The sequence below is a fragment of the Crocuta crocuta genome, unplaced genomic scaffold, assembly GCF_008692635.1.
Source record: "Crocuta crocuta isolate KB4526 unplaced genomic scaffold, BGI_CrCroc_1.0 scaffold42, whole genome shotgun sequence".
Classification (NCBI taxonomy): Eukaryota; Metazoa; Chordata; class Mammalia; order Carnivora; family Hyaenidae; genus Crocuta; species Crocuta crocuta.
In genome coordinates, this window is record NW_027528744.1 from 1,904,760 (window position 1) to 1,917,155 (window position 12,396).

Genomic DNA, 12,396 nt, shown 5'->3' on the forward strand with positions numbered 1-12,396 from the left:
ACAGAATCACCATTTCCCACTCTGAAAGAGCCATCTGTATTTCGTGACGTGTAAATAGAACCATGTCTGTAAGGACAGGTTCTTAGGGACATCAAATAGTCTGGGCCGGCATAATGCACCAGTTAGTCTATGTGAGGCACTTTATGTCTCAGAGACCATTGGAGTAAATTTTATAAATGGCATCTTGTTAAGGTCCTCATTACTCTGGTGTGGTTAATATACTCGTGTTAATCACTGACTATCCGTCATTATTAAATGCCAAGGTTTAAATTCCAGCTCTGCTGTTTACTAGTTGTGTGATTCTGGGCAGGTAACTCATCCTTCCTTCGGCTTATTTACTTGTCTATAAAATAGAGTTTGTGATAGTAGCATTTAGAACAAATAACAAGGGCCATGTAAACTTTTGTTAAAATACATAATTAATTAATGCAGTTGATACTGAATGAGGCTTGCTGGAAAAGGGGCATTGGATAATAATAACACTTGGAGGGTTTACTGGTCTTTAGTAGCAGTGAGAACTCACAGTTTTCTTCTAAAAAGAAGTCTGAGGTAAGAATAAACCTGATGTAGAGGTCCTCCAAACCAGGGCAAGACAGCAATGAGACATTACTTCTGAAGAAAGAAGGTCCAAGACAATAAGAGGGCCTGCGATAGCTCTCAAGCCTCCTGGAGCCCTGGGGAGCATAAGAGGACATCTTATAATTATGTTGTTACTGAGAGGTCCAGAGAAATGGCTAAAAGTTGGGTTGGTACCAAAGCTACCCAACGGAGGGACTATGTGGCCACAAAAGAGTTTCATGAGTAAGCAATAGATGCGCCAAGTCCAGTGTCCAAATCCCAGGCTGGCTAAGTCATATCTCCCTGATGACAATGTGAGCAGATACCAGTGACCCTGGGCCAACTGTCTGTACCCTATGTCAGGAGGGCACATAGGCCACCAAGTCAAGGAAGAAAAGTAAAAGACGAGGTCTAGAGTAGAGAGAGAAACAATCAGAGGTGTTTACTCCTGAAATGATTTTTGAGTAATCAGGGATTTAACTACATTTCCCTGCGTGGCTGGCTATGTTGCTTCTACTCTCAAACAGAAATAAGGTCTTAAGGAAAAAATTAAGTCCAATTATGAGAAAAAGAAAGAGTTTCGAGCTCTTGAACTTTTTGACTATGAAATTTGTGCTAATAACTGTTAAACTAAAATTATAGGTCTATATGATAAATGTGACACTGTAAGTTTGGAGCTCAGGAAGTGGAGAAGAAGACATAAAGTCTAGTCATGATTTTGTTGCTTATAATTGTGATAACGTGAGCAATCCTTTAGCCTAACGACTTGTTTTTTTTTTCATGGTAAATGTATGTTATAACACCTGTCCAGCATTCCTCAGGTTTCCCATGAGAATCAAATGGGATCATTTATGTAAAAGTGCTCTGAGAAACTATAACACATAATGTGATCACAGGAAATCATTATGAATTAGAACACGAGCAATGATGAGTTTTGGAGGCATCATAGCATGCAGATTTATGTCAAAATGTGCTCCCCAAAATGAGGTTATGGAAGTCAATACATAGTTAAGTAAGTCAATCTATTGGAGCTATGAGGGAATATATTACAGTCTTCAGAGTCAGAATGACCTGATAAAGAATTCAAGAATTCATAGCTCAGGTATTTACTATCTTTATGGAATAAATAAAGTTAGTTTACCTTTCTGAGTCTCAACTTTGTCATTTGCAAAATGAATTTGTGGTGAGGAATGGAAATCATCTGTGTTAGGGGCTTTGGTTACAGCAGGCCTTCACCCATAAAGGATAATTAGTTGTTCTCCAAGGGTGTGACCAGTTTGCATTAACAAGACAGGGCGAGAAGGTGCGGGTAGATGAGAATGTGGGAGGAATCATGACCATTACCAGAGGTAAGTCCTACACAAGACTATAAGTTTCATTGATTAAACACTGTGTATAATGTATGCAATTGCTTTTGGAGGACAGGGAGTCTGAAGAATCATTCTGGAGAAGGATGAGAGTGAATTAGCTCCCCTCCATGTGTCCTGGGAAAGCAATGTGGGAAGCTTCGAGTGGTCTTTAAATTCACTGTAAATACAGAGACTGCATATATCTCATGATGATAAAGCTGGAATTGGTTCATTGTGGCATTTGTGGCACTAAGCTCAGTACCTGAAAAGGACACACTACTTCTTTTATGCTTAACAGTGTAGTGGGACAGCCCCAAAAAAGAAAAAAAAAAAACATTTAAAATACCTTAGTTATTCTGAACATTCTTAGAACAAAATGATAATTGATTTCATTAGTATGAAATAAAAAGCAGGGTTCAGACTGAAGGCAAGCTAAAAACATAGTTTGGGACACAGTATGGATCATAATTTTGTTTTGTTTCAAAGCAATGAACAGTGTTTACTCAAAAGGAAGAATCAGGATCCCCCTCTTCACTTAGGCTGTTGTGAAGGATGTCATGCTAATTATGTGAAGATGAAGTCCCATGGAGAATAAGACTTGGAGCAAAAGACCAGAGAAGGTGACCTTGAATTTAGGAATCAACTAATTAAAGATGGTTTGGTCACCTTGATAGAAAATGTCTTTCTGGGAAACTTAGAGCAGGGAAAAAGGCAAAAGGGATCTAGGAAGCCATAAACGGCCCAAAGGTTAGCAAGAGGAATTTTGTTCATTTTAGGAAGATTAACTTTTAGTTGGCAAACATAATAAATAGTAGGGTCTGTCTGTCTATCTATCTATCCATCTATCTATTTATCTCTCTATCATCTTCATATTTTTCCAATTAACTCTTACATGAATTAGGTCATTTAATCTGAGAACAATCCTGAGAAATAGACAAAGCACCTGTCAGCCTTAATTTGCCTATTAGAAATAAAAAGTTCAAAGAGAGCAAGTGACTTGCTCAAGGTCATACCATAAAAATGGGAGTCAGGACTAGAGCTCACATCTTCTGATGTCAGTCTTTCTACAACATCACTGTGGTATATTTCATCTTTTCTCAGATATGAATCCTCATTTTAAATGAGAGAATTGTCCCAAACCTGTAAATAAAACCTAAAAACATCATGCCAAATCCAGATACTATGACTAGATCTCGTGTTTGGATATTGGAGTCTATCCCAGTTCCAGATCTGTTGCTGGTATTTTAATCTACAAGTCTGATAGGATGGAGATTTCCCCTGCCTGGTTCTCACATTCCCTATCCTGGGATTTCCTGAAGTCCTAAGAAATGTTTCTGTGAACAATTTCAATTCTCACCACCTCTCCCCCTTTTAAGGAGAAAGTGGAGCTGTTTGCTTCGGCATCTCAAATCATGAGGTACTTAATTAAGCAGAGAGGCTTCTACTTTGGTAAAGCATATTCTTGGCGTAGGTCTGTGGGGGCAAACACAGCATTATGAAGAGGTCAACACTACCTCCCAACCATGCAACCTTAGGCGGATTCATTTGAGACATTAGAGAAATTTCCTTTTTGCAAATTTCATTTACGAGACAAACTTAAAATGAGCTGCATTACAAAATGGAGAGATCATGGACTTTTTTTAAGATCATTTGTCCTCAGGCAACCTACATAGGCAAAGGAAACAAAACTATTTTATAAATGGATGCGATTGATGTAGATCCTTTGCTATTCTAATTAAAGGCTCCAAACCAGTTCATTTTTTGTGTGATAGGCTACAGATTTTTAAAAATTTTCTTTCTTTCCTTTTTACCTTTTTGTTCCTGAATGATCAGTTTAATGCTCTTAAGCTTATGGAGACAGGCAGAGGGTATGAGAAAGATGGACAGTTTCTAGATCCACATAGGCTGAGTCAGTAGTTATTACTGTTTTCAAAAATTAAAAGAAGGGAATAATATCCTAGTTTGAGGATACATTGTTGGAGACATAGGACCCTAAGAAATTCTGGCCAAAGTGTTGATCCTGGATTTGTGCAATTTTGACCGAGCCTGACTACCTCTGGGTAGATTGGATGATGCCATTTCTTCCAGGGGGAGGGTCATTCCCTGCTTTTATTTATGTTCCATTTTATTTAGTATGCAGAGTGGGCATGGTGCCACTCTGACTTTTAACCCTAATGGAGAGAGCACACAAGTTGACTGGGAGCCTCTAGGGAAAATCAAGCTTTAATGACAATTTGAGTGTGAAATCTGGTCTCTGGAAGAAAGGTCACCACATCTGCATAGCCCCTGGAGTCAGGCTTAGAGCCCTGTCTGCCTTCAAATAAAGAAGCATTTTCCTGTGTCTTAAGGCTGCTTTAGTGTGAGGTACAAGGAGCACATGACAGAATCAGGGGAACTGAGTGATGTTTGTGCATGTTTGACTGCACTCTGCATCCTAAGAGAAGACTTTGGAGAAACCCAATCAATACTACAAGCATGTCCTGGACAGCAGCAATGCTGTTTTCATTCTGTTACAATAATGAATTGAAGTCTCCCAACAGCAGCTATAATAAGCACTACTCAACCCTTGATATTCAATCACCTTTAACTGGTTATATCTATCTAAAATTCACTGTTAACTGTGGTTTTACAATACCCCACTGGCAACCTTTTATGGCTCTCCCTGCACAAAAATGCAAAAACATCAAAAAATGCCTCTCAGTGCCATATACTCAGGGCTTTCCTATATTTGCTAAAATGTTTTCCATTTTTTATTTAAAGTCCAGGGGAAGGCATGCAGACATTGTGCACAAAATGAAGTGGTTTTGCCTTCAGTTTGAAATTATTTTTACCATTACTGTTAGCCTAGAGTTCATATCTTCATCGTTTCTGGTTGTGAAGTGATTCTGTGTTATTTAGATCCCCTAAAGCAAGCTAATCTTTTACAAATAAAAATGAGAAGAAACCAATTTTTTTTCACAAGACTAACTTGTGGGTTTTTTTTTTTTTTTTTTTTTGGTATATAATTACTTCTTATTTATTTAAAGCTTTTTTTTTTTTTTTGGCCATAAAATGAGAAGCAGGATAACCAATGTTGATTTTGCACAGTAAAAGTGAGCAAGTGCTCCTACCTTATTTTATTAACACAGATGTGACAAGAAATTAAGGGCTTGTGAAAAATCCTGGTGAAACCCACATCCTGGAGAGAATTCAGGTTTAGACTGCACAGTCTGAATATAAGTAACTGTATCTCAACATATTTTACTTGACTTTCATGTTGTTTTCAATTTAATTTTAAATTAAAAATGTAAATACCAAGAGTTTAGTGTTTTAGGGTTAATTCAACATTTGAACAATAATATCTAGTCAATTTGAATTATGTTATAAGGTCACTGTTAGATTTTAAGATTTCATTTTGGTCAGTTCAGAGTGCTTAACGTAAATGTGATAAATTTGACCAAATATTTTTATCTAAATATTAGGGAAAAAATCACAATATTTAAGAAAGATAATAATGGAAGCCATTCTTGTGATGAAATTTATAAATTTCTTAAATTTTAATCTTAAAAATACTAATATCCAAATGGTTTAATAATATAACAATGTAGTTTACATATATATGTACTTACCAATATGTAAAATTAGATTTTGTGGATAAGATTTAAAATAATGTTTTACATTTCTTTATGTCTTACATACAGAATAGGCAAACTTCTACTTCCCCCAAAACAAAAAGCTAAAAAGTTTCATCAAAGCAAGGGTGGTAAAACTAAACTTAGCTTTTATAATAAAAATAGTGTCAAATTCAATTTCCCTTTCTACTACCAAGTAATTCTGAAATGTTTTGAAGTAGCACCAGGCTACAGAGTAATGCAATCTGCAAAATATCACCAGTATTTTTAAACATGTGGTAATGATTTTCCTCACACTTAAAAGTGGCCCCAATTCTAACAATAAGCACAGTTGCTTTAGGAAAAAATGCTCACTTTGGCAGGTTTGCTAGCCATTTTTTTATTATGTTTAATGAAAGATCACTAACTTCTTCTAATACTTCAAAAGATCACCATGTTTTTGAGAGGAAAGGTGCAGTAATCACCATAAACCCTTATTGCCTAAGCAAACCGTGTATACACTAGACTAATACACTATTGAATTAGGTTACCTATATCTAAGATTATACTTTCCACAATGATTAATTTGAAGATTGTGAAACTATATAATCTACTTTATAAGGCATATTATTAAAAAATATCCTGTTCTCACCATGTCTACAAGATGAAATACAGACCTTTATTTTACAGAAAATTGCTCAAAATTAAGAACCTGTACAGTGGTGATAACATGAATTATTCTCTTAAATTCTAGAGAAATCAAATTCTACCTGAATTTGGAAATGCAGTACAATTTATGTCAAAGTATTATAAAATAGAGGAGTTTGTACAATGACGTTTGCAGTAGTGAAATAAGAGGATTGCAGAGAAAAATAATTCAGGTCCGGTATCATGACCAAATTCTTTACATTGTTTTCACAGAAATGTAAAATAATACGTATTTTATATAATTAACGACCAGAGCATAAAAAAGTTGTGAAAAAATCTTCATTTTGAAGTGACAGATATGTCTTTTTTATATTCTTTCATTCATTCGAGATGTGAAATTAAATTTACTGAATTCAGCCACTATAGAAAAATGTTTCATAGCTAGAACACAGAAATGATTTAATAAGTTCTATGAAAAGTTAATTTGCATGAGATCAGCACCTAGCCTATAACGGGTGGTAATGGATTGTTGGCTTGATTTTATACCACTTGACATCAGATTACAATACACTGAATAAATGTTAACCTATAATCCCTTTAGTAAAAGCGAGCATTGTTTGTCTTTCCTTGTAGAGACCACATTGATTTTCTTTTATTGGATGCTCAACCACTGCACCTTAGATTGATTACTTTGAATTAAATGTGCAGAGAACATTTTTATTATTCTAAAACAGCAGTCTTAACGTTAGGGAGATGCACCTCATCCCATCCCTTCCATACTACAGATTGTATACGCAGCCATATCATTTAGATTTCTTTAGTTTGCCCATTTTGTTTCAGGGCTGCTGTGATGCTGACCCCTACTCTGCCCCTATGACCCTTGACCCAGACACATCTGACCAGTCAATGCTCTGGAGGTGGCAAATTAATAGAAGCCCTGCTTGTTAATTGCATAAAAGAAAAGCCAAAGAATTCATCACCTCAGTCATGGCCATTGCTTCCCTTTGACCTCCTTCTCCCACAAGGCTTTTGCTGGTGGTCACATCTGTGGTTTGCCTATAGCCTACATATTTGCCATATAATTATTCAGCATCAAACCTTATTAATCAAATCGATGCTGTGTTTTAAATGGAAATTGCAGGATTAATACAAGCATTCATTTCATCCTGAAAATCTTGATGGCTTTAGCACATGAAATCCAATTGGAATATAAAAGAAGGGATGTAGAAACCTGATTGAATTAGGGGAGGCATGGTGCACATTAAATTACATATGCCAGCAGGGTTCCATGCTTTTATAGTAAAATACTGCCTTGGAGTCCATACGTCATATACCTCTTGTGATTTTCTGTTATTCACTAGCACTCTCAAGATAAGCAAATACATAAAAGGTTTCTGTATTTTTAGAGATGACTTTCAAATATCCAAAATGTTTCCCATAGAAAAAATAATTTCCTGTATACATCTCATTGAGTGTAAGAGACTATCATAAGAAAATAGAACTGAAACTTAGTATATTGGTGTTAGACATCTCTTCATGTGATAGGGAAGGATAGGTAAATTTATAAAATCAACACTTAATAAAACCTCTTTTTTTTTTTTTACTCCAAATGTCTTTACATAGTAGGTGGTCAATAAAAATTTAATTAACTTTCAAAAAGTACTTTATACAGGGCCTGGAAACTACTCATGTTTATTTTACTGTATTTATTACAAAAACAGTATTGGAGATTGAGACTGGGAAATGAGAATCACCGCCACACTATTATTGACAAGTACCACAACGATATTACAAAGCTCAATAGCTTATTCTTTGGGGTTAACCCTGACCTAGTGCAAGATTAGCACTAATACATCAATAACCTAAGGAAGTAGGCAAAGTATGTTCTTCAATGCTACACTTTGAAAATTTTAGCAAATTCTAGAAATTATCTTCTCTCACAGAGGTTTTCTTAGTTCAGTTTTATTTTTAATCTTTGTGTATAGGAGAGAAGTAAGTGCCTTTATATCAATAGGCCAAGTATGGATGTGGATAAGCTATTCACTCATTTATACATGAACATTTAGAAGGAATTTAAATATAAGAGAAAGACTGTCATCATATAAAGGTAAATAGTTGCAAAATAGTAAAAACATTTTGATTAAGAGGGTTTGGTAAGGGGAAATGGCATTGGCTCATCATTGTAAGTCAGACAATTATGAAAGACATTCATTCCAAAATTTCCTAGTTCTATGGAATTTGATGGTCAGGCTTTCCCTTACTTCAAACAAGTTTAAGCTCAGTTTTGAGACTGAATATAACTCCTTTTTATTTTCATTTTTTTAAACTAATGAAACAAAGAACTTCCCACAAAGGCCTCTGATCATCCATATGCCATATGTCAAAGTAGAAAAAGTCACCCCTTCTGGACAAATATAGTCTCCTGGATGTCCAGCTTGGTGAACCTTTGCCTTTATCTAAAATAGAGAAAGTTCTTGCCAGGCTACATGGAGTGGGAGCTAGATTTCATGCCTTCTGACAGTGATTGTTAGATGTTTTTGTACAGTGAACAACCTGTTCTACTGTATGTGGCAGATCTACTTTCTGTGAATATCCGAAGCAATATAGCAATCCTTGCTTGCTTTTCATTAGTCACTAATAGACCAGACTTAGCATTTAGTATTTCATTTTGAAGAATAAATTTGAATTCAAATAAAATTAAGGTAGAAATACAATAGGGAGAAAATTCTGATGAGGGGGAATATTTCTATGGAGTATATTTAAATGCTAATTATTTGCCCCATTCAACTTTGTTTCTCTTAGAGAATGGAAGTGAGTTTTCAGTCCTTGATTTACTTGAGCAGCTCTACATGAAGAATGCCTTTGAATGACCTCTGCTTATGGCAGTCCCCTTTAATCTACACTGTCATTTTGGAGACATAAATCAAAGAATAAGGATTTTCCCCTTCCTTAACCACTTCTTAAAAATTTTGATGATGCTCTATAAATCTCATCTTAACATAAGAAAAAAGTTAATCAGACGATGTTTATGGCAGTGTATTTATGAAATTGCGTTTGACAATTGTGAAACCAAGCTGCTGTAGTATATTTTGTGACACAGATGCTTTCATTTTAGTTTGTCCCTTGCCAAATTAGATGATTTTACTTACCAAACTTTATATATACTTCATGATTCCTTGTATTTTACAAACATTTGTTGTAAAATAAGTCAGCTCAGCATCCAGACAGAGGGCCTTAATAACATGTTGACGTACAAATACCGTCAGGTGCTGGCTATTAGTTAGAAATAAATAGTACCTCAGATCCTTCACTGTAATTACCATCATCCACTATTTATACATGACCTGGAGTTTGGTGCATCATGGAGTAGACTCAGAGTTTATAACTTTCATCAGGCCTCCAAAGGAGCTTAAGTTAAAATGAAAATCTTTAGCATGAATGAAATTTTTAATCCAGCACAGCCATATTGCTTGATCTTGGCATAACTGTGTGTATGAAGAAACACGGAGTAGAACAGATCAGGAAAAACCTAGTTTGTTTTCACTACAGCACATAGTTAGAGTCTGCAGAAAATTAATGACTGCCTGATTCTATCATGTTATAGATTGAAAAAATGTGAAGACTATTAAGGGCTCAATAGGAAAAAAAAAGCCTTGATTTTTTTTGGGAGGGAGACAGATATGTGGAAAGGAGGTAGGGTAAGTTTTGGTGGCAAAGAGTATATAAATTACTTCTCCTCCATAAGAGCATTTTCCATACAGAACAGTGATAGACACCGTGAACTCACATAACAATATTTTGAACATGTTTTACAATTGTACAGTAGTTTAAAAATTCATATTAATATTCTTTTAGGTTTGACAAGAAACCCATAAAGTTGAGGTATGTATCACAATGAATTGGACTATATTGCCCTAATTACATTGAGCTCACCTGTGATTTGCCTTATTCTTATAATTATTTGTACCATTTGAGTCACGTAGAAAGAAATCCTTCTTTACAACAAGGGCCAATCTTATTTGAAGCAAGAATCAAATGTTGTTCAAACTCATTTATATTGTAAATATATCTTTCTTAAGAAAAGAGAAATATCTTTTCATACTATATCAAATTATATAATTTCCACATAGGTATTTTTAAAAACTTTGTGCATATTTGAGGAAATAAGTTTTTAGCATTCATAAAAAGTAGATAATAAGTATCAAGGGAGATATTTTCAGGAATCTGTACTTAAATCTATACATGGCATATTTTGCCCCCTGTAATTTCAGTTTAAATTAAAAGGATTCAATTATCCAAGTCATCAAAAGATTGATTTTATTTGATGTTGTTCTACTCAGTTTCTTGTCCTGGGATTGTGTAGCAATGATGTAATTTTGATCCACTTTGAATGTAGGTGAAAAACTGCCTTGCTGTTAAAATCTGGACAAGTATGTGTATATTTTGGCTGAATTATCTCCACACTATCAAGAGTGTTCTTTTATAATAAGCAATGCACACTTTAAGATGATGTCCTCCATGACTAAAGAAAAGGCATCTCTTTTTCCAGTTGCTTTAGAAAAAAGGGAATCCCTTTACCTTGTTAATTTTTTGTCCTGATAAGGAAGTAGATGGTTTACATATTATTTTTATCTCATATATCATATATATGAGTATATATATGATTTATATGATATATATATATTTGTACTATAACACAATACCATTAAATAAATAATAAAGAATAATCTTTTCTTTCTTAACAGTTGAGTACAATGATAATGAAAAACATGTTTTAAGAACAGTCACGGAGATAACAAGCTATAAAACAGAATAATCCAGTGAGATCATTTGGAAACAAAAAACTGATAAAAGCTTGACATTTTTCAAAGAACACATTTCTAGATGATGTGTTCTGCTTAACAAGAGCCTTTTAAAAATGTAACTCATAGAGTTGCTCAACTTCACATATTGTTCAAGTCTCAATTAAGCGTGCACTTAATTGAGTGTGCACTCAATTAAGTGTGTAAACGTGAATAATGCGAGTAAGTGGACTCTTACGTTTTACTTTAAGAACGTTGAATGACTATAGTAATTGACAGGTATAGAGGCCAAGGTCTTTATTTTAATGTGGGATTTTAAAATCAGGTCTTAAAAAAATTTAAGAAACAGAATTAAAGATAAATCCACTGATTCAATAACCTCTTTCTGAAGTCTGCATTTAACGAAGAGCTAGACATTCTTTAATGAAAGCCCATCACAGTAATAATGCACTTTGCTTTTACTGACCAAATCACGCCATAAACTAAAGATTCAGTGCAGGATGATATCCAACCTTGCACCAGCTCCTCAGATAGTCCAGGACATCTCAACAAACACTTGAAATGCTACCAAACCCAAGCCGCCACTTCACATGATTTATGATGTCATTAATGTCAAGCTATCAGTGGACAAGAGTAAAAGAGACAACAGCAAAGCTGACTAAAAACAAATAGTTTTGATTAAACTCAAGGACGTTCAGTACAGCTTTCAGCAAAAAGGCATTCATCATTTCCGAAGCTGACCTTGTGTGGTTTTTTTCCCTTTGTTTTTTAAAATCCTAAATGCAAACGTAATGCACATTGGTATTCCTGAAGACTCTGAACCCTATTTTAGCTGTGTCCAGTCTTTAAGGCAAAATGAATGAAGTAAAAGCCACAGCACCATTTTCGATGGGGCTGATGGAGTAGTTAATTGACCCTTTTCCTTAAACTCTCCCTTCCCTTCTCCTTTTATTTCCCAGAAGATTTCTGTCACTCACCTTCTAAATCATTTCATAGGGTAGGCTCCTCTCCCCTCTCCTGTTTTATATGCCATTTTTGGATTCAAAAGAAAGAAGGGCTAAAAACTGGATCCAACATGAAAGACAAAAATGCATGTGAGGTAAATAAGAGAGGCAGATTATTTTCATACAAACATATCTTACTTGGCTACAAACCTTGTTTTCTAGAAACACAGACAGATTATTCCTCAGAGTATTAGTGTGCTTACGTCTCTTGTAATAAGTGGGCGTAATGCTCCTTTATCTGACATAGGCTGTATTTAGAAAATGTCAATTCTCTTTTGAACAAGAATTAAAATACAAAAATGTAAAGGAGAAACAAAAGCTATATCAACATCCAATTGGACTGTTACCTTAGGAAATCTTATTTCATGCCCTTGTAAAAGCTGCCATAACTCATTCAAACAACAGGAGGAAACTAATAGTTCAGGCTTCACAAATGTGTTTTAAA